The sequence below is a fragment of the Pan paniscus genome, chromosome 20, assembly GCF_029289425.2.
Source record: "Pan paniscus chromosome 20, NHGRI_mPanPan1-v2.0_pri, whole genome shotgun sequence".
Taxonomy (NCBI): Eukaryota; Metazoa; Chordata; class Mammalia; order Primates; family Hominidae; genus Pan; species Pan paniscus.
Genome location: NC_073269.2, coordinates 27032282 through 27059107, shown reverse-complemented (window position 1 = coordinate 27059107; position 26826 = coordinate 27032282). Strand labels below are relative to the sequence as shown.

The 26826-nt window shown below is 40.7% G+C and overlaps 2 protein-coding genes across 2 annotated transcripts in view; one reads left to right on the top strand and one right to left on the bottom strand.

The window, feature by feature from the left end:
• Nucleotides 1-26826, top strand: part of LOC103783563 (zinc finger protein 492) — a 193251-nt gene that overhangs the window by 126473 nt on the left and 39952 nt on the right.
• LOC103783584 (zinc finger protein 726-like) overlaps nt 1-26826 on the bottom strand; it is a 63458-nt gene that overhangs the window by 35578 nt on the left and 1054 nt on the right.

The following is a 26826-nucleotide window of genomic DNA, read 5'->3' as shown; positions in this document are numbered from 1 at the left end:
TTAATAATATAAACCACTAGCTAGATTAATGAAGAATAAATAAGCCACTAGCTAGATTAATGAAGAAACAATTAGAAATGATAAAAGAGACAATACCCAACAAAAATACAAATAATGATTAAAGTCTACAATGAACATTTCTACGCACACAAACTAGAAAATCTAGAAGAAATGAATGAATTCCCGGACAAATACATCTTCCCAAGATTGAACAACAACAACAACAAAAACTGAATCCCTTAATAGAACAATAAAAAGCTCCAAAATTTAATTAGTAATAAACAGCCTACCAACCAAAAAAAGCCCAGGACCAGACAGACTTACAGCTGAATTCTACCAGATGTACAAAGAACTGCTATTATTCCTACTAAAACTATTCCAAATAATTGAGAAGGAACTCCTCCCCAACTCGTTATATAAGAACAGCATCATTCTGATACCAAAACCTAGCAGAGACAAAACAAAACAAAGAAAACCTCAGGCCAATATTCTTAATAAACATTGATAAAAAATTCCCAACAAAATACTGACAAACCAAATCCAGAAGCACATCAAAAAGTTAATCGACTATGGGTTGGATGTGGTGGCTCACGCCTGTAATCCCAGCACTTTGGGAGGCCGAGGTGGGTGGATCACCTGAGGTCAGGAGTTCGAGACCAGCCTGGCCAAAATGGTGAAACCTCGTTTCTACTAAAAATACAAAAATTAGGCAGGTGTGGTGGCAGGCACCTGTAATCCCAGCAACTTGGAAGGCTGAGGCAGGAGAATGGCATGAACCCGGGAGGCGGAGGTTGCGGTGAGCTGATATCACGCCACTGCACTCCAGCCTAGGCGAGAGAATGAGACTCCATCTCAAAAAATAAATAAATAAAATAAAAGTCAGTCGACTATGATCAAGTAAGCTTTATCCCTGGATGCAGGGTTGCTTCAAATCAATAAAAGTGATTCATCGCATAAACAGAAATAAAGACAAAACCCACAAGATTATCTCAATAGATGCAGAAAAATCTTTCAATAAAGTTTAACATCCTTTATGTTATAACCCTCAATAGACTAGGCATTGAAGGTACATTCTTCAAAATAATCAGTTATCTATGAAAAACCCACAGCCAATATACCGAATAGATGCAAGTTGAAACCATTTCTTTTTGAAAACTGGCACAAGACAAGAATGCCTTCTCTCAGGGGCCGGTCGTGGTGGCTCACGACGGTAATCCCAACACTTTGGGAGGCCGAGACGGGCGGATCACGAGGTCAGGAGATCGAGACCATCCTGGCTAGCACAGTGAAACCCTATCTCTACTAAAAATGCAAAAATTAGCCGGGCGTGGTGGCAGGCGCTTGTAGTCCCAGCTACTCGGGAGGCTGAGGCAGAGAATGGCGTGAACCCGGGAGGCGGAGCTTGCGGTGAGTCGAGATCGCGCCACTGCACTCCAGCCTGGGTGTCAGAGCGAGACTCCGTCTCAAAAAATAAATAAATAAATAAAAATAATAAATAAATAAATAAGAAATATTTTTCAGAGACCCTTGACTATCAATAAAAATTTTAAAAAATAGTTAAACTCATTAGGGAGGAAAAACACAAGAAGAGAAGTAAAGGTTTGCAAGTACTAAACGCATGGAATTTCAGGAGGCAGAATGGACACAGCTCTTGATCTGAGACGTGTTTAGCTTTAAAAAAGGCATATTTTTTCCGTATCTCCTCCTTCTCTGGGATTCCTTTTCAGTTGAGATTCTCTGGACAAATTAGACCTGCATCTTGAGAATATGCCTTTAAAGGTGTCAGCACCACTTGTTTACCTGCTACCACCACACCCACAGGCAGAAGGACCAAGACCCACTGAAAAAGTCCATCCATTTCTGTCCTTTATAACATGAAAAATTCAGGAACAATTAGTTGCTCCATGATGATAGAAATATGTGTTTCTCCTTTCCTGTCTTAGGTGCCCTTCCCTGCCACAGATACCAACAATCTCTGCTACAGTAATGAAAATATGGGCCACACTGCCCTGTCCATACCAAAACCAAACAGAACAGGCCCTATGATCACCCTGTAGTAAACAGGTGAAACTGAACTCTCATGAGTGTATCTTCAACCCCTCATACGTGATTCTGGCCTCACCTTAGAATCACATGAGGCTCTTAATTAAAACAACATGGATGTGTCCAACAATAAAAAGAACCCGTGGAAAGGGCACGAGCAAAGATATTTCTGTGAATTGGCCATGTAATCTGAGTATCCACATCTAAGTAATCCACATTACTTAGAACGGCAAAAACTGTAGTAACTTTTGCACCAAACTAATAGAACCCTGGGTTTATAACCACTTAGCTAAGCATTGTCTCTCAAGCTTTAATGAGTTTATAAACCACTCGGTAATATTAATCTCTCTCTGTGTAATGTGATTCTGCAGGTTTTCAAAGAGTACATGAATGTGTGTTTTAAATAAGTCCCCTGTCAATGCGGATGATGCTCCCCCAGGCTCATTATTAGCATTAGTTAGAGAAAGCAGGCACAGCACAGAGTCCCTTACACTTGGCACTGTTGTCACAACACAAATACTTCTGGCACAAATGAAGACAACTAATCTCCATCCTAAAGCATCAAATTCTTCGCTGGCTCTTTAAAGTTTACAGAGGCAACAAAAGGTAGCAGTGCCTGAATAAGCCTGCATTTGGAAAACAACATGTACACATGGACTAATGCAATGTTTACTAAGCAGGTACTACGTAAGCAAGAGTATGTTGCAGAGCACTGCGCTAGAAATAATGCATTATGTGATTTAATCCTCATAACACACTGGGAGTTGGTACTAAGTGTTTAATAATTCCCAGCATTAGGTTAAGGGCCCAGCATATGTATTTCATCTTCTGTTTCTGTTCTTGGTTTTTTAAAGAAAATATATACAATAAAAGCTAAATGTAGACAGATGACTGGAATACAGAAAAGTTTAATGCAGTTTAGAGAAACTTTTATTGTGGTTTATATTTGCTTTTTTGTGACTTGTGGAGCAACTACTGAATCTGCAGGAATAGAAAACAAGTTGCTAAATGGAATGTCTCTGCAAGCACTGATTTAATAGAAAATTTAAAAATGAAGACCTTAAAATATATACTTTATTTTTCCCATTTATCTCCTTTGGGGTGCAGAAAATTGTGAGTACCAGCTTTAGAAAGGCAGCAGGATTCACCAGCCAAAACTCTGATCTCTTCCAATCAGTTCTGTGAGGCAAGACTCCAGAGTGGGGCCAGATCTAAATAAGACCCCCAAATAGAGTGAATCTGAACAGAACTGGGGCAGGGAGTGGACCTTATGTAGAATTCTGTTCTCTGTGCCACTGGGGTATTTCCAGTTGTGTTTCCCTAAGCTTGCCTAAGAGAAACTTATATCTCAGAGTTTATATAATTTTTTTTTAGCCACTGCCCTGTCAATTATATAATGCATACTAATAAGCAATTTAAATAAATGTCGTAAGGCTTTCTAGGGTAATTATTAGAAGATAAATATATATTCTTAGGTAATAGAAATGCATGTAATAATAACAACTCTTCTTTTCATAAATATCCCTTTAGTTGATGACATAAGAAGTCACTACAAGATAAAGAAAGGGGCCCAGATAAAGCCCAAGGTTTTTTGCACACATCTGTTCATTGTATCAACCATATGATGCTTACTTCAACCCTTTATTCAGGTGCTAGTCTAGACTAAAAGTTCCTGGATGGTAGGAACTATGACTGCTTCATCTATTTTTCCAATGGCCATATGAAATAAAAGCAATTAGTTTATTCGTTTGAGTCTCCAGACATCCTGGTTGTTTTTCACCCAAGTACCAGAAAACTGGAGAAACTCTCATCTGGGTACCCACCAAAGTCATCTCTTGTGTGAGGGAAGGAGCAAACACAGGATGACTCAATTTTTACACTGAGACAGAAGCAGAATTAACCACTTTTGTTAACCTGGCACAATTCTGCTCCGGACGTGCTCAAATGTCTCAAAGACACCCAGCTGATTGTGAGAGTTCCCAGTGACCCTGGGCTGATGGCCCAGTGATAAGCCAGGCAGGAGAGACTCAAGCTAATTAGCTAATTCTTTTTTTTTTTTTTCTTTGAGACGGAGTCTCGCTCTGTCTCCCAGGCTAGAGTGCAGTGACACAATCTCGGCTCACTGCAACCTCCACCTCCCAAGTTCAAGCGATTCTCCTGCCTCAGCCTCCTGAGTAGCTGGGATTACAGACACATGCCACCATGTCTGGCTAATTTTTGTATTTTTAGTAGGGACAGGGTTTCACCATGTTGTCCAGGCTGGTCTCCTGACCTTAGGTGATCTGCCCACCTCGACCTCCCAAAGAGCTGGGATTACAGGTGTGAGCCACTGTGCTCGGCCGACTCAGGCTAATTCTAAATAAAAAATTAAACTGCCCTGGAGAAGCTCGAGAATCTGGATCACCTGTCCTGATTATCTAGCCCTTAGGTAAGAGGAAGAACAGGAATATTCTACTCCAGTCCCACATTTTATAGGTAGGTATAGTTTTGGTTATGGCTCTGGATACATTATCATCTTGATCTCTCACTCTGAAGATGCTTGTTCACACTTACATATTCTGCCATCAGATTCTATTTATACCTGATGCCCCTCACATAACTGTAGCATGTCACCGGACAAGATCTGAGAAGCTGAAAGAATCACATTCTCAAAGGGGAACTTTAAGATATCTATGTTGACATCTGACAATGCAGAAAATGTCTCTTGTTGGTTTTTTCTACATTCTCAATTCAAAGTCTGGCCTTATCTTATAAATTCCAGGAACACGCCAGACCTTATTTACAGATTCTAGGTGGGATCAACCTGGCTTTTCATTCTTGGGTGTTACAGCAAGCAGAGTACAATCAAAGGAAGGATCCCTTTATAGAGGCTGCTTTAGCATGTTCTGATATGTCTACCTAAAAGAAATAAAGCTAAGGCAACATGAATATAAGTAGACAGTTTATTGAGGCAAAGCTTGAGGATTGTAACCTGGGAGCAAACCTTCAAGTTGCAGGTCATCTACACTTTGATTAGGAGCAGTTATAAGTCGATCTGAAAAGGCAAAAAGAGAAGGACAGAGAGATGGCTGATATAAAATTGTTTATCAGAAATTTTCATTAATTTACAGAAATGACATTGATTATTGATTGGATATACATCGTTAAAATTTAGAGTATGGTTATAGTGTCTAGTGTGGCATTATTAGTTTAATTTATAGCTACTGGTGGCAGTAGCTAACAGTTTTAAGAGATAAATACATAATTCAGGGCCGGGCGCAGTGGCTCACGCCTGTAATTTTCCAGCAGTTTGGGAGGCCGAGGCAGGTGGATCACTTGAGGTCAGGAGTTCAAGACCAGCCTGGCCAACATGGTGAAACCCTGTCTCTACTAAAAATACAAAAATTAGCCAGGGCACAGGCCTGTAATCCCAGCTACTTGGGAAGCTGAGGCAGGAGAATCACTTGAACCCAGGAGGCGGCGGTTGCAGTGAGCAGAGATCGCACCACTGTACCCTAGCCTTGGTCATAGAGCAAGACTCTGTCTCAAAAAAAAAAAAAAACCACATAATTTAAAGATGGGAAAAAGACAAAACTGTGTTGTCATTTTAATGTCTCTCTGAGTTTGACAACTAAAAGAACTTGCATTCCTCAGATGAAAGGTTTTTTGGTTTTTTTTGTTTCCCAAATCTCAAGACCTAGATTCAGAATTTGGATCTGCAGCAGGTGTTACTTGCATATTTGTGGGTATTTTAGCAATAGGAGGAAGGGGAAAGCGGAGATTCTCATGTCTACATGTCTACTCAACACTCACATGTTACTCTGATTGGGTTTCTGGTCCCCCTGGTCTCTGAATTAGTTTCAGGTCTGAAGATACAAGAGTCACTGAAAGAGGTGAAATGGTTGATTGCCATCCTGTGAAGTTTGTAGAAATCTATGAGCTGACTGGAAGCCTGAGAGGAAAAATCCTCTCTAGAGTAAAGCTTGGTTGGCATGTGTTTATATCATGTCTGCTAATTCTAGACAGTGTATGGAAAATATAATTAAAAGAAAAATTTTCTCCAGCCCCAGAAAATCTCCAAAATGAGAGAACAGAAAGAAAACTGTTTTATTACACAATTTAACCTGAATGTGACACGCATTACAGTCAATCTGCTCAACAGATTGCAAAGACAGAAAGACAGTCACCATAGTTAGTCCACAAGTAGAAAAATTTACAGCACCATGTCATACGTAGTTCATCCTAAATTCAGCTGGTAATTGGCAAGGCCATCCGTGTATGCTAATTGGTTATATTCAATGACAAAATAAACTTTTCACATCTTCATAACAGGAGGTAATTTTGCAACTTGAAGCCAGGTGCCTGCTGAAGGTAGGCTCCCACTCTCCTACAGAAATGGTTGAATAGGGTGTTATCTTTTTGGCTATTTATATTTTAAAGCAATGGCTCTTTACTCCTTTAGCACTGGGCTAGAGCACCCTGCTTGCCCTCTCCTGATGGCCATGTCCTCTCTTGACGCCTACCATCTGCCACTGACGCAGAGGCCACAACATAAAGCTTGTCACTGGCAGCTCACATCTTACATGAACCCCAGTTGCCACAGCAGCACTCCAGCATCCCATCAATGAAGCCTGAGCTGCAGGAGGAGAGCCTGCAGGCCTCCTGGGTGAAATTGCACCTTCACGATAATGGGAATGGGAGCAGTGTTTCAGCCTCAGCTTCTATTTATAATGGTGACATGAAAAAAATACTGCTGGATTTCCAGCATGAGTCCAGATAGAGATAGATCTAAGAATTCTCCCTGTGACAGCCCACCTTATTCACAGACACCATGGGATACTAATAGGACCCCTGAAACAGACACCCAAAGGATTTGAGCAAAAAACAGCTCTCTATCTGAGCAAGATTATATTGAGAGAAAATAAAAAGTTAAAAATTTCTCTTTAAATACCCAAAGTGCACAACTATTCTCAGCATGAGAAACATGAACATTATTTAAAAAGGGGATGGGCCAGGCGTGGTGGCTCACTCCTGTAATCCCAGCACTTTGGGAGGCTGAGGAGGGCGGATCACCTGAGGACAGGAATTCAAGACCTGCCTGGCCAACATGGCAAAACCCCGTCTTTACTAAAAATACAAAAATTGGCTAGGCCTGGTGTTGCGTGCCTGTAATCCCAGCTACTAGGGGGGCTGAGGCAAAAGGATCGCTTGAACCTGGGAAGCTGAGGTTGCAGTGAGCCGAGATCGTGCCACTGCCCTCCAGCCTGGGCAACAGAGCAAAACTCTGTCTCAAAAAAAAAAGCAGGGGGTACAAATTCTCAGCAAAATTTTATAAGATTTCTCTTTCATCTCTGCTGCTGTCTCATCTCCTAACCATTAAATGGGGGAACTATACTGAAACACATCTGACAATTTCCACTAGCACATTAGATGAAGAATTTGAATCTGGCTTTGTTTACACACTGGAATATATTTGAGCTTGCAGCATAGCTAACTGAAGAGCTATTACAATTTTGGCATGGCCACATCACTTGTCATGTTTGCTTGTCCTGTAATAGCAGCATTCAAATTTAGTGACATAATAGACATTAAAATCATGCTTACCTATAATTATCCCTATTGGATAAACTAATAAGCATGTCAGACTCATATCTACTACAACAATTTTGTAGTGAATTTTCTTTGGATATTAGATATAAATATCTAAGGATAAATAATTTTAATGTACTAGTCATAATGTAGAATTATTAAAAATTACTTGTAACCATAATTCAGTTAAAACATTTTATATTTAAAAAGTATGAATAACAATATTAAAATAACTATTTAAGAAATTCTAGCCGGGCATGGTGGTGCGCGCCTGTAATCCCAGCTACTGGGGAAGCTGAGGCAGGAGAATCGCTTGTACCTGGGAGGCAGAGGTTGCAGTGAGCCGTGATTGTGCCACTGCACTCCAGCTTGGGAGACAGAGCGAGACTCTGCTTCAAAAAAAAAAAAAAAAAAAGGAAACTCATTGAAAGTAAATATTGTGGCCAGGCACGGTGGCTCACATCTGAAATCCCAGCACTTTGGGAGGCAGGAGTCTGAGGCCAGCCTGGCCAACATGGTGAAACCCCGTACCTACTAAAAATACAAAAATTACCCAGGCGTGGTGGCGTGCTCCTATAATCCCAGCTACTCAGGAGGCTGAGGCAGGAAAACTGCTTGAACCGAGGAGGCAGAGGTTGTAGTGAGCCAAAATGGCACCACTGCACTCCAGCCTGGGCAACAGAGTGAGACTCCATCTCAAAAAAAAAAAAAAAATTTACTAAATATTGTGTCTTATATTCATACTATTGTAGAAAATACTGCATAATTTATATGAATGCAAGTTGTCTACAAACACTACAAATAACTATGCTAATTGTTCTGAAGTAATAAATCGAAACCAAATACAACTACAGACTCCACTGTTCAGTTTCTACACTGAACAGTTTTTGATTTTGCAGTGTAAGTACTTCAGCCTGCAAATATTAGATAATTACCTTGGATTATCAATTTTCTGTCAAAGAAACTTACTCAGCATCTTTTAATCTCTATCATTCTGTAGTGCTAAATGTAATCCTATCTTTGTGTTCAATTTTTGTGTGCTCTTAAAATGAGCTTTAATCTAAACAAATCTATGTCTACTTTAAAAGACTAAAATATATATATATATATGTATATACTTTTGCCAAAGCAAAAACAAAGCAATGGTTCTGTGGTTCTCGATTAAGACAATTCTGAGTAAAAAACAAACAAAAAACCCCACAAGATTGATCTAGCTGTAAATATGATTTACAAATATTGGCCAGGCGCAGTGGCTCACGCCTGTAATCCCAGCACTTTGGGAGGCCAAGGCTGGTGGATCACAAGGTCAGGAGTTCAAGACCAACCTGGCCAAGATGGTGAAACCCAGTCTCTACTAAAAATACAAAACAATTAGCCAGGCGTGGTGGCGGGTGCCTGTAATCCCAGGTACTGGGAGGCTGAAGCAGAGAATTGATTGAACCTGGGAGACAGAGATTGGCTGCAGTGAGCTGAGATTGTGCCACTGCACCCCAGCCTGGGCGACAGAGCAAGACTCCATTTCAAAAAACAAAACAAAACAAACAACAACAAAAAACATTTACAAATATTTTCTAAAAGCAGAGAAAAATATGTACATATAATCTAAATGCTTTAAGAAAAGAGAGAAACACAATATCCTCCCTTATTTTCAGTTAACAGAATAAAGCTTCTTATTTCTAATTTATATTTTCTCCTACAACAGCCAAGTCTCTGGACCTGTTCTTAAACTCTTGGACATCTGAATTTAATTAGACACTGTATTCAGGCATCTAAGAAGCAGCCTTGGGCATATCGTGCATGCACTTGAAAGAATGCTTATAGCCGGGCGTGGTGGCTCACGCCTGTAATCCCAGCACTTTGGGAGGCCGAGTCAGGCCGATCAAGGGGTCAGGAAATCGAGACCATCCTAGCTAACGCGGTGATACCTTGTCTCTACTAAAAACACAAAAAATTAGCTGGGCATGGTGGCACATGCCTGTAGTCCCAGCTACTCAGGAGGCTAAGGCAGGAGAATCGCTTGAACCCGGGAGGCAGAGGTTGCAGTGAGCCGAGAACGCACCACTGCACTCCAGCCTGGACGACAGAGTGAGACTCCATCTCAAAAACAAAAAAGCAGAAGAGAGAAAGGTGTTCTAAAAAATGCATGGGTGTATATGAATAAAGGAATTTCTTAGAGACTTATGAAGAGAGTTAGATTCTGAAAAAATCTTAGTGGGAGACTACAACACCCCACAGACTCTATTAGACAGATTATTAGGCAGAAAATTAACAAAGATTTTAAAACCTAAACTCAACACTTGATCAAATAGTCCTACTAGACATCTATAGAAGTGTCCATCTAAAACCAACATTGTATTCATTTTTCTCATCACCACATGTCACATACTCTAAAATTGACCACACGATCAGAAATAAAACAATTCTCAGCAAATTCAGTCTCCCCAAAATCATACCAAAAACACAAACAGACCACAGCTTGATAAGGATATAATTCAATATATAGGAAACCACCTGAAACCATATAATTACATGGAAATTAAACAATCTGAACCTGGATGACTTTTGGGAAAATAATGAAATTAAGGCAAAAATCAAGAAGTTCTTTGAAACAAATGACAACGAAGATACAACCTACCAGAATCTCTGCAACACAGCTAAGGCAGTCTTAAGAAAAATCTTTATAGCACTAAAAACTCAAATCAAAAAGTTAAAAATAAATTTTAAAACCTAACATCATAAATAAAAGAATGAGAGAAGCAAGAGAAGACCAACCCCTAAGCTAGCAGAAGACAAGAAATAACCAAAATCAGATCTGCACTGAACGAGATTTAGACATGAAAAGTTATACAAAGTATCAAGAAATCCAGGAGTTAAATCTTTTGGAAAAAATAATGAGATGAACCATAGCAAGATTGTGAAGAAAGAAGATCCAAATAAACAAAATTAGAAATGACAAAAGGGATATTACCATTGAGTCCCACAAAAATACAAATAACTATTGAAGTCTACTATGAACACCACTATGCACACAAACTAGAAAATCTGAAAGAAGTGAATAAATTCCTGGACGAGTAAACTCTCCCAAGACTAAAAAAATACTAAATTGCAGCCCTGAATAGACCAATAACAAGCTCCAAAATTGAATTAGTAGTAAATAGCCTACCAACCAAAAACAGGGGGAAAAAAAAAAGACCAGACAGATTCACAGCTGAATTTAAGCAGATGTACGAAGAAAAGCTGGTATTATACCTTCTATAACTATTATTAAAAAATTGAAAAGAAGGGACTCCCCCTTAACTCATTATGTAAGAACAACATCATTCTGACACCAAAACCTGACAGAAACAAAACAGAAAAGAAAACTTCACGCCAATATCATTGACGAACATTGCTTCAAAAATCCTCAACAAAATACTGGCAAAGCAAATCCAGCAGCAAATTAAAAAGCTAATGCACTATGATCAATTAGGCTTTAGTCCTGGGATGCAAGGTTGGTTCAGTGCACACAAATTAATAAATCTGATTCATCACATAAACAGAACTAAAGACAAGAATCACAAGATTATTTCAATAGATGCAGAAAAATATTTCAATAAAATCTGGCATCCTTCATGTTTAAAACCCTCAAAAAACTAAAAGCCTTAAAAGCACATATTTCAAAATAATGAGTTATTTATGAGAAATCTGTAGATACCATACAGAATGGACACAAGCTGCAAGCATTCCTTCTTGAAAACTGGCACAAGACAAGGATGCCTTCTCTCACCACTTGTATTCAACATAGAATTGGAAGTCTTGGCCAGAGAAATCAAGCAAGAGAAAGAAATAAAAGGCATCCAAAAAGAAAAAAAAATCAAATTATCCTTGTTTTCAGATGGCATGATTCTATATCTAGAAAACCCTATAATCTTTGCAGAAAAGCTTCTTTTTTTTTTTTTTTTTGAGACAGAGTTTTGCTCTGTCACCCAGGCTAGAGTGCAATGGCATAATCTCAGCTCACTGCAACCTCTGCCTCCTGGGTTCAAGCGATTCTCCTGCCTCAGCCTCCCGAGTAGCTGGAATTACAGGCATGCGCCACCACGCCCAGCTAATTTTTGTATTTTTAGCAGAGACAGGGGTTTCACAATGTTGGTCAGGATGATCTCGAACTCCTGACCTCAGGTGATCCACCTGCCTTGGCCTCCCAAGGTGCTGGGATTACAGGTGTGAGCCACTGTGCCTGGCCTGGAAAATCTTCTTAAACTGACAACTTCAGCAAAGTTTCAGGATAAAAAATAAATGTAAAGAAATCAGTAGCATCCCTGTACATAAAAAACATCCAAGCCAAAAGCCAAATCAAAAACATAATCCCATTCACAATTGCCACAAAAAGAATAAAATATCTAGGAATATAGCTAACCACGGAGGTGAAAGATCTCTAAGACGAAAATTACAGGGCACTGCTAAGAAGTCAGAGATGACACAAACAAATGGAAAACTGTTTCATAGCCTGGAAGGCTGAGGTGGCTGGATCACCTGAGGTCAGGAGTTTGAGACCAGGCTGGTCAACATGGTGAAACCCCGTTTCTACAAAAAAATACAAAAATTAGATGATGTGGTGGCACACACCTGTAGTCCCAGGTACTGGGAAGGCTTAGGTGGGAGAATCACTTGAACCCAGGAGAGAGAGGTTGCCGTGAGCCAAGGCGGCACCACTGTATTCCAGCCTGACCACAGAGTGAGACCCAGTCTCAAAAAAAAAAAAAAAAAAAAGCCATACTGCCTAAAAATTTTTTACAGATTTAGTGCTATTTCTATTAAACTACCAAGACATTCTTTTCTTTTTTCTTTTCTTTTTTTTTTTTTTGAGACAGAATCTTACTCTGTCACCCAGGCTGAAGTACAATGTCGTGGTCTTGGCTCACTGCAACCTCCACTTCCCGGGTTCAAGTGATTCTCCCGCCTCAGCCTCACAAGTAGCTGGGACTACAGGCGCGTGCCACCACGCCCAGCTAATTTTTTGTATTTTTAGTAGAGACAAGGTTTCACTGTGTTAGCCAGGTCGGTCTCAATCTCCTGACCTTGTGATCCACCCACCTCGGCCTCCCAAAGTGCTGGGATTACAGGCGTGAGCCACCGCACCCAGCAACATTCTTAATAGAACTAAAAAACACTATTTTAAAATTCATATGGAACCAAAAAAGAGCCCAAACAGCCAAGGTAATCCTAAGCAAAAAGAATAAAGCTAGAGGCATTACATTACCCAACTTCAAACTATATTACAGGGCTATAGACACCAAAGCAGCATGGTACTAGTACAAAAGCAGACTCATAGACCAATGCAACAGGACAGAGAGCCCAGAAATAATGCCTCACACTTACAACCATCTGATTTTTGACAAGGCTGACAAGAGGAATGCGGGAATAATTCCCTATTTAATAAATAATGCTGAAATAACTAGCAAATACTATGTAGAAGATTGAAACTGCACCCCATCCTTACACCATATACAAAAATAAACTCAAGATGAATTTAAGACTTAAATGTAAAATTTAAAATTATAAGGAAGAAAAGCCCTGGAAAATAACCTAGGAAATACCATTCTAGACATAGAAACTGACAAAGATTTTATGATGAAAATATTAAAAACAGGAGGCCGAGGCAGGCAATTCACCTGAGGTCAGAAGTTCGAGACCAGCCTGGCCAACATGGTGAAAACCCATCGCTACTAAAATACAAAAAAAAAAAAAAAAAAAAAAAGCCAGGCACGATGGCTCACGCCTATAATCCCAGTACTTTGGAAGGCCGAGGTAGGCAGATTACTTGAGGTCAGGAGATCGAGACCAGCCTGACCAACATGGAGAAACCCCATCTCTACTAAAAATACAAAATTAGCCGGGCGTAGGGGTGCATGGCTGTAATCCCAGCTCCTCAGGAGGCTGAGGCAGGAGAAGCCCTTGAACCCGGGATTCGAAGGTTGTGGTGAGCTGAGATCGCACCATTGCACTCCAGCCTGGGCGACAAGAGCAAAACTCCAACTCAAAAAAAACACAAAAACAAAAACAAAAAAATTAGCTGGATGTGGTGTCACCCGCCTGTAGTCCCAGCTACTGGGGAGGCTGAGGCAAGAGAATTGCTTGAACCCTGGGAGGCAAAGCTGAGATTATGCCACTGCACTCTAGCCTGGGAAATAGAGAGAGACTCCATCTCAAAAAAAAAAAAAAAAAAAAAAAGGCTGGGCTCAGTGGCTCACACCTATAATTCCAACACTTTGGGAGGCTGAGGTGGGTGGATCATCTGAGGTCAGGGGTTCAAGACCAGCCTGACCAACATGGTGAAACTCCTTCTCTACTAAAAATACAAAAATTAGCCGGGCATGGTGGTGCATGCCTGTAATCCCAGCTACTCAGGAGGCTGAGGCAGTAGAATCGCTTGAACCCGGGAGGTGGAGGTTGCAGTGAGCCAAGATTGCACCGTTGCACTCCAGCCTGGGCAACAAGAGCGAGACTCCATCTGAAAAAAAAAAAAAAAAAATTAGCCGGTCGTGGTGGCAGGCGCCTGTAATCCCAGCTACTCCTGAGGCTAGACAGGAGAATTGCTTGAACCCGAGAGGCGGAGGTTACGGTGAGCCATAGCACTCCAGCCTGGACAACAGACGGAGACTCCATCTCAAAAAAAAAAAAAAAAGTTATTGGGGGGTACATTCGAGACCCTGCTTGAAAAACATGTAAACAGCCGAGCATGGTGGCAGGTGCCTGTAATCCCAGCTACTCGGGAGGCTGAGGCAGGAGAATCGCTTGAACCCGGGGGGCGGAGTTGCCGTTGGCTGAGATCGCGCCACTGCACTCCAGCCTGGGCAACAATAACGAAACTCCGTCTCAAAAAAAAAAAAAAAAAAAAAAAAGAAAGAAAGAAGGAAGGGAGGGAGAAGCAAAGAAAAGAAGAGAAGAGAGAAGAGAAAAGAAGGATTCCTATTTAAAAAAAAATCGAACTCAAATGAGTTCGATTTTTTATAAATTACTACATTAGAGGAAACAAAATTCAAGTTTAACCAACTATAATCTGCCAATTAAGCTTTGATTGCATAACCAGGAAATTTGTAGGCTCAAGGTGGAAATTAGGAAACTACGTAACTATATCTGATTACTGAATTTGGATTTTTTCATCATGCACCTTATAAAAGTCTTTTCTTAAAGCCCCTGCAATGGACCACAAACTACAACCCATAGGGGTGCCCTATAATTTTTGAACAACTCTCTTTGATTAAATTCTTTAATATTTTTGTGGTGACTCCCATAATTTTTTTTTTTTTTTTTTTTTGAGCTGGAGTTCAAGACCAGCCTAACCAACATGGAGAAAACCTGTCTCTACTAAAAATACAAATTAGCTGGGCATGGTGGTGCATTCCTGTAATTTCAGCTACTAGAGGGGCTGAGGCAGGAGAATTGCTTGAACTCGGGAGGCAGAGGTTGCGCGTGAGCTGAGATCGCGCCATTGCACTCCAGCCTGGGCAATAAGAGCAAAACTCCATCTCAAAAAAAAAAAAAAAAACCAACTTTAGATATTAATATCACTCCGTCACCATCAAAAATGTACTTATTGGCCTGGCATGGTGGCTCACGTGTGTAATCCCAGCACTTTGGGAGGCCGAGGCAGGCAGATCACCTAAGGTCAGCGTTCAAGACCAGGCTGGCCCACATGGTGAAACCCTGTCTCTACAAAAATACAAAAATTAGCCGAGCATGATGGTAAGTGCCTATAATCCCAGCTACTTGGGAGGCTGCGGCAGGAGAATCACTTGAACTGGGGAGGCGGAGGTTATAATGAGCCGAGATCGCACCACTGCAGTCCAACCTGGGCGACAAAGCAAGACTGTTTCAAAAAATAAAAATAAAAATGTACTTATTTAGTGTCAAATCCTACTGTAAAAAAGCAGAACTGTGGGGTTTTTTTAAGTGGAAACATGGATTCAGGTTATTTTATTTTATTTGTGTTTTTATTTTTTGAGATGAAGTTTCGCTCTGTCACCCAGGCTGGAGTGCAATGGTGTGATCTCGGCTCACTGCAACCTCCGCCTCCTGGCTTCAGGCAATTCTCCTGCCTGGGCCTCCCAAGTAGCTGTGATTACAAGTGCCTGCCACCACTGCTGGCTAATTTTTGTATTTTTGGTAGAGACAGAGTTTCACCATGTTGGCCAGACTAGTCTCGAACTCCTGACCTCAGGTGATCCGCCTGCCTCAGCCTCCCAAAGTACTGGGATTACAGGCATAAGCCACTGCGCCAGGCCTATTATTTATTTTTAAAAGGTTAGAAGGGGCTTCCTTGTGTTGAAATCTGCTATTTCCAGAAGAAAAATATAAACCTGGCCTGTTTTAGGATCTACCTATTTTCTTAAATTTTCAGTTTGATTATGTCACATTTAGCACAAGTGACTTGTTTTGGTTCAGTTTGGTTTGGTCTGTTTGGAACTAGTGCACAAGCTCAGTTTACAATGATGGACTCCAATAACTTTTTGTTTTGAGACAGAGTCTCGCTCTGTCGCCAGGCTGGAGTGCAGTGGTGTGATCTCGGCTCATTGAAACCTCTGCCTTGTGGGTTCAAGCCATTCTCCTGCCTCAGCCTCCCAAGTAGCTGGGATTACAGGCACGCACCACCACACCCAGCTAATTTTTGTATTTTTGTTAGAGACAGGGTTTCACCCTGTTGGCAGGATGGTCTCAATCTCCTGACCTTGTGATCTGCTCTCCTCGGCCCACAAAGTGCTGGGATTACAGGTGTGAGCCACCGCGCTGAGCCAACTTTGTTTTTAAAACTCTCCCTTTTTGGTAAAGTTCTTACGTAGGTCAGAGTGTGACCAAAACTCAGGGCCTTAGTGCCACTCTCAATTTCCATTATTTAGGGGTTTTGTCCTTATAATGTTATTCACAGGTTATGGTGTCTTCATAGTCACATATGTCTTTGAGTTTCTGTCATTCCCATTAAAAAGACACCATTTGACATTCTAGAGATGACTGCATGCAAACCTTTATAACTTTTGAGAGAACACGGTGCAGTAGGGAGACTACTATTTTGATTTTCAGGAGGATAATACCAAGAGTTGAAACCGGCCGGGCATAGTGGCTCATGCCTGTAATATTAGCAATTTGAGAGGCCGAGGAGGGCAGATTACCTGAGGTCAGGAGTTCAGGATCACCCTGGCCAACATGGTGAAACCCTGTCTCTACTAAAAATACTAAAAATTAGCCAGGTGCAGTGGTGTGCACCTGTAATCCCAGCCACTCGGGAGGCTGAGGCAGGAGAATCACTTGAACCCAGGAAGTGGAGGTTGCGGTGAGTCAAGATTATGCCACTGCACTCCAGCCTGGACTACAGAGTGCGACTTTGTCTCAGAAAAAAAAAAAAAAAAAAGTTGAAACCATGCTTCTTAGCCAGGGTCCCCATGAACAACCAACTAAAATTCAATAGATTAAATAATTAGCTAGATAAATGATCTCATTTCAACCAAGCAGCCTGTTCATTAATCCCCTACAATTGCATCTTTGTAATACCCAATGTATTCTACCATGTGCAACTACAAGTATCAGCAACAGCACAGGTAGTTCTCTGTTTATCCAGTAAGTAATCAAAAGAAATTCTATTATTTAGCACAACTTTAGTAACAACATTTAACACCTGTTGCGTAACCATAGTCTTTACATTAGAATCTGCTATAGAGCCCTATTTTCGGGGATAAATTTCTTACCATTGCTTCATTTATGCTAAGCCATGGAAAAAATGATCTAACAAATGATGCCCATTCAGAAGAGTAATGGCCTGCTGGCAATGCTCTTTAACCCATTCTGAAGAAGTTATTTTTAACTTATGAAGTAAGTTTAAAGCAGTGGATCAATATTCTTTTTCTGAAATTATGAGGCAACAAATGTTTCATTAAAACTTCTCACCCACATTAGCCCTTCATCTTTTACCTATCAAGGCAAAAGTTTTGTTATATATAATGTTGTCAGCAAAATTCTCTACCTATGAGTATACCCCATGAGTGCATACAAGAGATTCCTTTTTTATTTCTGTTGTTTGTAGAGCTATTAGAAAACTGTGAACAAACTCTGCTATGATAGCAGAGATGTCTTGATTTTTTCTTTCGAGACGGAGTCTCGCTCTGTAGCCCACGCTGGAGTGCAGCGGTGCAATCTCCGCTCACTGCAAACTCCGCCTCCCTGATCCCAATTCAAGCAATTCTCCTGCCTCAGCCTCCTGAGTAGCTGGGATTATAGGCACATGTCACAATGCCCAGCTAATTTTTATACTTTTTTTTTTTTTGAGATGGAGTCTTGCTCTGTTGCCCAGGCTGGAGTGCAGTGGTGCAATCTTGGCTCACTGCAACCTCCGCCTCCCAGGTTCAAGTAATTCTCCTGCCTCAGCCTCCTGAGTAGCTGGGATTACAGGCGCACACCACTACACCCGGCTAATTGCTAATTTTTGTATTTTTAGTAGAGACAGGGTTTCACCATGTTGGCCAGGCTGGTCTTCAACTCCTGACCTCGTAATCCACCCACCTCAGCCTCCCAAAGTGCTGTTATTACAGGCGTAAGTCACTGCGCCCGGCCTTGATTTTTGATCTTATAAAGAAAGCTGTCTAGATCAAGATTGCTATCTTCTTTTGAGGAGAAACTTTCCTGCTTACCTTTGCTTAAGACCTCCTATGAGTTTACAATTGAAAGAGTTTGGATAGGCCCTTCTAAGTTGTGAGACTATGAACCCAATGTTCAAGGTCTTGAAGTCTTGCTTCAGGGTAGATGGCAGTAAGACTCAGTCTCTGGATTCTAGATTATAAAGGGTTCTACTATCCTCAGTCAATAGACTCTTCAAGACTTTCTTCACTTGGTGAAAATATGCTATATTAGACTTCTGGCCAGGAGCAGTGGCTCACGCCTGTAATCCTAGCACTTTGGGAGGCCGAGGTGGGTGGACCACCTGAGGTCAGGAGTTTGAGACCAGCCTGGCCAACATGGTGAAACCCCATCTCTCCTAAAAATACAAAAAATTAGCTGGGCATTGTGGTGGGCGTCTGTAATCCCAGCTACTTGAGAGGTTGAGGCAGGAGAATCGGTCGAACCCAGGAGGCCAAGGTTGCAGGGAGCTGAGATTATGCCATTACACTTCAGCCTGGGCAACAAGAGTGAAACTCTGTCTGAAAAAAAAAAAAAGAAATATTAGACTTTCATGGAAAACCCAAATGCCCATCAATGATAGACTGGATAAAGAAAATGTAGTACACATACACCATGGAATACTACATAGCTATAAAAAAGAATGAGATCATATCCTTTACAGGGACATGGATGAAGCTGGAAGGTCTCATCCTCAGCAAACAAACACAGGAAGAGAAAACCAAACACCTCATGTTCTCATTCATAAGTGAGAGTTTAACAATGAGAACACATGGACACAGGAAGGGGAACAACACACACCAAGGCCTGTTGGGAGGTGGGGGGCAAGGGTGCAAAACTTAGAAGATGGGTCAATAGGTGCAGCAGACCACCATGGCACACATATACCTATGTAACAAACCTGCACGTTCTGCACATGTATCCCAGAACTTAAAGTAAATTAAAAAAAAAAAAAAAACACTGGACTTCAGTAGCAGAAGATACATGAGCTTTTATTAGGTGCATAGGCCTTCCAATGAGTATATTATATGGGCCAACTTTTTTTTTTTTTTTGAGATGCAGTCTCACTCTGTCACTCAGGCTGGAGTGCAGTGGCACGATCTTGGCTCACTGCAACCTCCACCTCCCGGGTTCAAGCGATTGTTCTGCCTCAGCCTCCCAAATAGCTGGGACTACAGGTGCGTACCACCATGCCCGACTAATTTCTGTATTTTTAGTATAGACGGGGTTTCACCATATTGGCCAGGCTGGGCTCGAACTCCTAACCTGATCCATGCACCTTGGCCTCCCAGAGTGCCGGGATTGCGGTCATGAGCAACCACACCCGCCAGGCCAACATATTTTTTCCTCTCTCAGTGGATCTGATTGTCATCAATCTGCAATTACAAAAGCAATCCAGTCAATGTAGTTAGCTTTGCACAATACTATTGTATCTGTAATTCCTTATGTAACAGTTTTACAACTTGTCTAGTGAAATAAACATCTTTAACATTGGAGGCTTTTTCAGAAATGTTCCATGAGAAAAATGTATTTCTTTATATCCTTTTAGCTACTGTTATAACATCAGTTTTCTTGCATAAGAAAGCTTTTATATTACCAGAAAATATGTATTAAAAATGATAATTGAATAAAATTTTTGTATCCATGATTAAATGGCCCATCAGGTAGCAGAAACGTACATGAAGTTTTGATTGTCTTCTCAGGATTAAATGTTTGATGAGAAAACATTGGTCTTAACCTATTTTCGTAATTTATTATAGAATAAGCACCACACACACACTTAATTTATATTCAATTTAGATCATTTTATCTCTTCTGTGATGAGTAATGGAATGCGGAGCTGTTAATAGTGGAAGTTTTAAGAACTCAGGAATGAGTAAGTGGCTGTTGGCTGTCTAGGTTCTTAATGAGTCCACACTTAACATTAAATTTATGTCCTCTTAAATACTAGGTTTGTTTCTCCAATTTAGGAGCATAGCTCTGATAACTGAGGGGTTATCATAGGTAGTTTGACTTAGACCACAGAGTTTACTAAAATGGTATATCTAAAAAATTTTTGTACAGGCTGTTTTAGCATAATATCTTAAAATACTCTGCCACATTATTTTACACAGAGTATTTTCCTAATATTCAAATACTTTTGATTTGCCTAGGTTAGCAGTTTTATAAGAATTGGTCTGTTTATTAGAATTCTCACAAGCCTTACGCAGAATAAATAATATGATCCTAAAATGGTCAGAAACCTGTACTCAATTTGTGTGGGCCTTTTCCAACTTTTCATGAACCTCCTTAAAGACATAATACTCTAGGATTTTGTAAGCTTTTGAGGTTTTTAGAAACTACATCAGAATTAAACCATTAACTGTGGAAATAACTTAAAATGGTTATAAAGAAACAAAAATTGATTATATCTGTGGCCTACAATAATTTATCAAAATCACCACAATTATGACTAGTATAATATACTCAGATATATAAAATTTTTGAAATTTCATATGATTTTGATATAAATATTAATCACATATTTATTAAAATATAAGTTGAAGGTCAAACATCATTTTTATTTAATTCTTGGGTTTTTTTTTTTTTTTAGAGGAACTCTAGCTCTGTCACCCAGGCTGGAGTGCAGTGGGAAAATCTCAGCTCACTGCAACCTCCAGCTACTGAGTTCAAGCGATTCTCCTGCCTCGGCCTTTTGAGTAGCTGGGATTACAGGAGCGGGCCACCATGCCCAGCTAATTTTGGTATTTTTAGTAGAGACAGGGTTTCACCGCATTGGCCAGGCTGATCTCAAACTCCTGACCTCAAGTGATCCACCTGCCTGAGCCTCCCAAAGTGCTAGGATTACAGGCATGAGCCACCACACCTGACCCAAAAAGTGTTTTTAATTTGACAATGCTTCCCATGTAATTAAACATATCAAGTAATTCTGTTTATCATTGTTTTAGATGCTGCGTTGGTGCTCTGTAGCACCCAAAAGTTAAGAGTCAAAAAGAAGACAATTTTTAAGCTGAAATTTGATTTCGGGAAGCCTGGCAATTATGTCAAAAGCTCAAATAGGGCTGGGTGCAGTGGCTCACGCCTGTGATCCCAGCACTTTGGGAGGCCGAGGCGGGTGGATCACGAGGTCAGGAGATCGAGACCATCCTGGCCAACATGGTGAAACCCTGTCTCCACTAAAAATACAAAAATTAGCTGGGCATGGTGGCATGTGCCTGTAATCCCAGCTACCTAGGAGGCTGAGGCAGGGGAATCGATTGAACCAGGGAGTCGGAGGTTGCAGTGAGCCCAGATCGCACCATTGCACTCCAGCCTGGGCGACAGAGAGAGACTCTGTCTCAAAACAAAAACAAAAACAAAAACAAAATCTCAAAATAGGCTGGGCCCAGTGGTTCACACCTGTAATCCCAGCACTTTGGGAGGCCATGGCTGGATTACCTGAAGTCAGGAGTTCCAGAGCAGCCTGACCAACAAACATGGTGAAACCCCGTCCCTACAAAAATATAAAAAAAATTAGCCGGGCATGGTGGTGGGCGACTGTAATTCCACCTACTCGGGATGCTGAGGCGAGAGAATCGCTGGAACTCAGTAGCTGGAGATTGCAGTGAGCTGAGATGGCGCCACTGCACTCCAGCCTGGGCGACAGAGTGAGACTTCATCTCAAAAAAAAAAAAAAAAAAAAAGTTAAACCAGGTTTGATATTTGTAGGCTATTTATGATTTTCAACACTTACTAAAAGTACTTTGCCTGAAACAACCTCTTAACTTGAAATCAAGTGACTATAGACAGGGTCTCACTCTGTCACCCAGGCTGGAGTGTAGTGGCCCGATCTCGGCTCACTGCAACCTCCCCCTCCTGGGTTCAAGTGATTCTCCAACCTCAGCCTCCCGAGTAGCTGAGGCTAAGCTAATTTTTGTATTTTAAGTAGAGATGGGGTTTCACCATGTTGGTCAGGCTGATCTCAAACTCCTAACCTCAGGTGATCCACCCGCCTCGGCCTCCCAAAGTGCTGGGATTACAGGCATAAACCACCACCCCCATCCTGTCTTTTGATTTTTAAAATGCCAGAGCTGCTTTTCAAGACCCCAAAGTCAGAAGCTGCCATGGGACAAATCTCTGCAGCACACATGGAAATCACACACAGTGAAAGCATCCCCCACCCTGAACCAATTGTTTTTACCCCAGCCAGCATGTAAAAATCACCCGGGGGGCTTTTTAAAACCCCTAAACATGCTGGTTGCTGTGGCTCACGCTTGTAAACACGGCACTCAGGAGACGGAGGCGGGCAGATCACCTGAGGTCAGGAGTTCAAGACCAGCCTGGCCAACATGGTGAAACCTCGTCTCTACTAAAAATACAAAAATTATCCGGGCATGGTAGTGGGCATCTATAATCCCAACTACTTGGGAGGCTGAGGCGGGAGAATCACTTGAACCTGAGAGGTGGAGGTTGCAGTGGGCCGAGATCTCACCACTGCACTCCAGCCTGGGTGACAGAGAGAAACTCTATCTCAAAAAAAAAAAAAAGATGGAAAATCTGTTATTTTATTTAATTACAATAAAAGGTTAAAAAGTGGCCATTCTCTGTGATTTTGAAAGCAGCATTGTCTAAACAGATGTGTATTTGCATCTACATTTACCTTCGCATATATTTATGACATCTGGTCATTCTTTATCCATTCACAGAATGTATTTTAAAAGGATGCATTTAAAATAAGTAGAGTGTCTGATAAAAGAAGCATTTGAAATGTATTATAAAAATTAGTTGATTGCATAGTGTCCAGATACTTACATGTTCACTCAGAACATATAAAGTAAGATTATTATATCATCTTACAGATAATTTAAAAATATTTTAAAAATATGTGGCTAAGGTTATCAGCTGAAAATAAGTGAGAATATATTTATTTGCACAGATAATAAAAATGCTTTTCAAACTGGATACAAAATACAAAATGTATCATGGAAAAAGTCAGATAATGTAGATTATTTAAAAGATATACAACTCTGTACTACAAAAGTTATGCAGCATAGAGGAAGTGTTACTAGTGGAGGGTGTCCAGGTTCTTGGCAACTTGAACAGAGAATTAGATTGAGTAAAATATATTATTATAAACAAAATTTGGAGCATAATTCTCTCCACCTGATTTCTCCAAAATTTGAAAACTAGTTGTGAGTATTCCTTTTTTTTTTGAGGTGGAGCCTTGCTCTGTCACTAGGCTGGAGTGCAGTGGTGCAATCTTGGCTCGCTGTAACCTCCAACTCCCTGGTTCAAGCGATTTTCCTGCCTCAGCCTCCTGAGTAGCTGGGATAACAGACATGCGCCACCACGCCCAGCTAATTTTTGTATTTTTAGTAGAGACAGAGTTTCACCATGTTGGTCAGGATGGTCTCAATCTCCTGACCTTGTGATCCACCCACCTCGGCCTCCTAAAGTGCTAGAATTACAGGCATGAGCCACTGTGCCCTGTTGTGAATATTCTTAACTTATAACAATATAGTTATTTGCATTAAGTGCAATAAAAATCTATTTTCTTACCGGGTGCAGTGGCTCACAACTGTAAATCCCAGCCCTTTGAAAGGCTGAGTTGGGTGAATTGCTTAAGCCCAGGAGTTCAAGAGCAGTCCGGGCAACATTATGAGATGCCCCCTGTCTACCAAAAAATATATAAAAATTTGCCAGGCATGATGGCACTCACCTGTAGTCCCAGCTACTTGGGAGCTGAGGTGGGAGGATCACCTGAGTGCAGGAGCCAGAGGTTGCAGTGAGCTGAGATTGCACCAATGCATTCCAGCCATGGTGACAAAGCAAGACACTGTCTCAAAAAAAAATCTTTTTTTTTTTTTTTTTTGTAACAGAACACAATTGGAGACACTGGTTGTTTTACCAAGGTATTGCCTGGAATGGCATGCTTTCAGATACAGACCCCTTTAAGGTATCATAGTTGGCTTATAGAAATAATATAAGCTCTCCGAACAAGCTGGCCTTACACCTCTTCTACACAGTTCCTGTGCAGGTTCCTTACCTGTGGTAAGTAAAGAATTCCACTTTCTGACAGGCCAAGGAGCCCAAGTTTTTTGTAACCTGGGGGTGTTTTGCTGAAAGATTTACTTTCATCATAGGTTTGAGGATTCATGAGCAAAAGAAACCACAATATTACACTCAAATGCAGTTAGGAGAAAAGTTTAATGATTAATGTAGTAAAACAGTATAATGGTAAACTTAGCAAAGGCTAAAGTGGGAGAAAAGGAAAATATGTACGTATATACACATATATATTCACCAAGTTCGGGAGGATACCTACATCCAGATCAAGCAGTGCTGGGAAGTTCCAAAAAACAGCCATCTGGAGTTCCAGTTAGAAGAATCCCTGGGTAGTGCATCTACTCTACAGGTGAGACTTCAAGAGAGCAGTAGGAGGCTGCCAGCTTACATTATCGGGCCAGTGGCTGACATTGTCAGCTAGCATTCAAATGTGCAGCCTTCAAGATTTAGTCAATAATGCTTAATCTTTTAGTTTGTGTCTCAGGATGTTCTGAAACACAGAGAATTGGTCAGATTCCCAAGTTTTGAGAAGTTCTATAGCATATGCCCTGTCTTATTTGAAGTTTCTCATGACTGATGGGTGTTTACTCTCCATGTAGGTGCTTAGCCCACATGAGCTTATGTATTGGTCAGAAGCCTAGCATTGCTTCTGAAGCCTGAAGAAGACTAATACAATTTTAAATTCTTTAAATGAGGTGAGATATTCACCCCACTAATACAGGTATTTGCAGGCACACGATGGGCTTAAGACATTAAAGTTGAATCTGAGCTTCCATAATAAAATAAAGTTCCAGCAAGGCCAATATAAGAAAAAAAGTGGAGCCTATAAGGGAAATGATTATTCTTGCTGACTTGATTCAAATTCTCTGGCTAAGTATAATAAGACTAAAACTTATTTTACAAGTGAGTTCGTCCTATGATTTGTCTTTAGTGAAAATGGGACTAAAGAGAGAAAAATTCTGTGTCAGAATAAACTCTAGTACACCTGTAGTTAGTTTCTGGTCTTAACTGATTTTTTTGCAATTTTTATTACTTTTTACAGTTTGGACTAAATTCTACAATGTCCCTGGCTACAAGTCTCAAACATATTTTTTTTCCTTTTTTTATTTCTTTTTTCATTTTTTTTCTGATTTCAAATAACTAAAACCTAAGTTGTGCTTTCTTAAAGCCCTGCAAACTGAAGCCAGACAAACTTAAACTTCGAAAAAAAGAAAACAACTTATTTAAATACATAAACTACCTTTATACCTGCCTATTGATGTAAAGACTTCAGAGTAATATGACCTATATTGATTTTCCAAAATTATTCTTGCTTTTTTTGTTTTTATTGTTTTTCTTTCTTCCTTTCCCTGCTTCTCTTTGAAGGATGTGAGACTTCACAACCTGCTAAAAATGATCTTTCCTAATAATGTGGGACCTACCCTTCTCGGAATAAACTGTTCTAGCCATAAGAGATCAGGCAAAATCTGAAACCAATGACTTATTTTTTTCTAAAATGCTTTCTCTGAAAGATTTTAAAAAGAAAAGGGAAGAAATATGAAAGGAAAATGAATCTCTGGACCCCCAAATCACCAGGCCAAAAGGAAAAGCCAATCTGGGAACTTGCCTCCCATTCTATTTCCAAATAAGATAACTATGAAGATAAAAAGGCTACAGACAACCCTCACAATTTGCCCACAAAAAAAGTCCCTGTGTACAAAGGACAGACAGAACTCAAAAATTACCCCTCTGCTCACCTGAGACAAATGCATATCTGACTGCTTTCTTTGCCCTATTGTTTCACTAAGCCAGACTAACGCATAAGTGACTATCGCTGTAAATTGTGTATTCAGTGAAAGGCTAATCAGAAACTAAAAAAAACAAAAAATAAAAAACAAAAATCAGCCATTTGTCCTTTAGCTACCTATGACCTGGAAGCTGCCACCCAGGTTCACGTTGTCCCACCTTTATGGACAATGTACATGTTACATATATTGATTGATGTCTCCTATCTCCCTAAAATGTATAAAACCAAGCTGTGCCCCAACCACCTTGGTCACATGTTGTCAGGACCTCCTGAGGCTGTGTCACAGGTGTGTCCTTAACCATGGCAAAATAAACTTTCTAAATTGAGACCTGTCTCAGATACTTTTGAATTCACACTACTAATTACAGGTAGAATTTAAAATTCTTAACATAGAAACAAACAAAAGAACTAGTTAAACTGAGAAAAATTAATAAAAGTGTGCTCGAATTTACTGACAGAATTACGGGTAAATCTAGATTATATCCATTTTAAGTAAATAAGAAAAAAAACATAATTACGAAGGAGCCTTTACCTTTGGGAAATCAAAAAGCCACTTTTGACCAGTTGTTTGACCCCCCCCACAGGTACACACCCCGGTCCCCAGCCACCTGCCAGGCCGTCCTGTCCCGGTACCTGGAGGGCGGGGTCCCTGCGGTCTGGGATTGGGGTTTGGGCTCTGGCCCCGCGCGGCGGCCTTGGATCGCGCCCGCCCTGCCGGGGCCCCCAGCTCGAGGGAC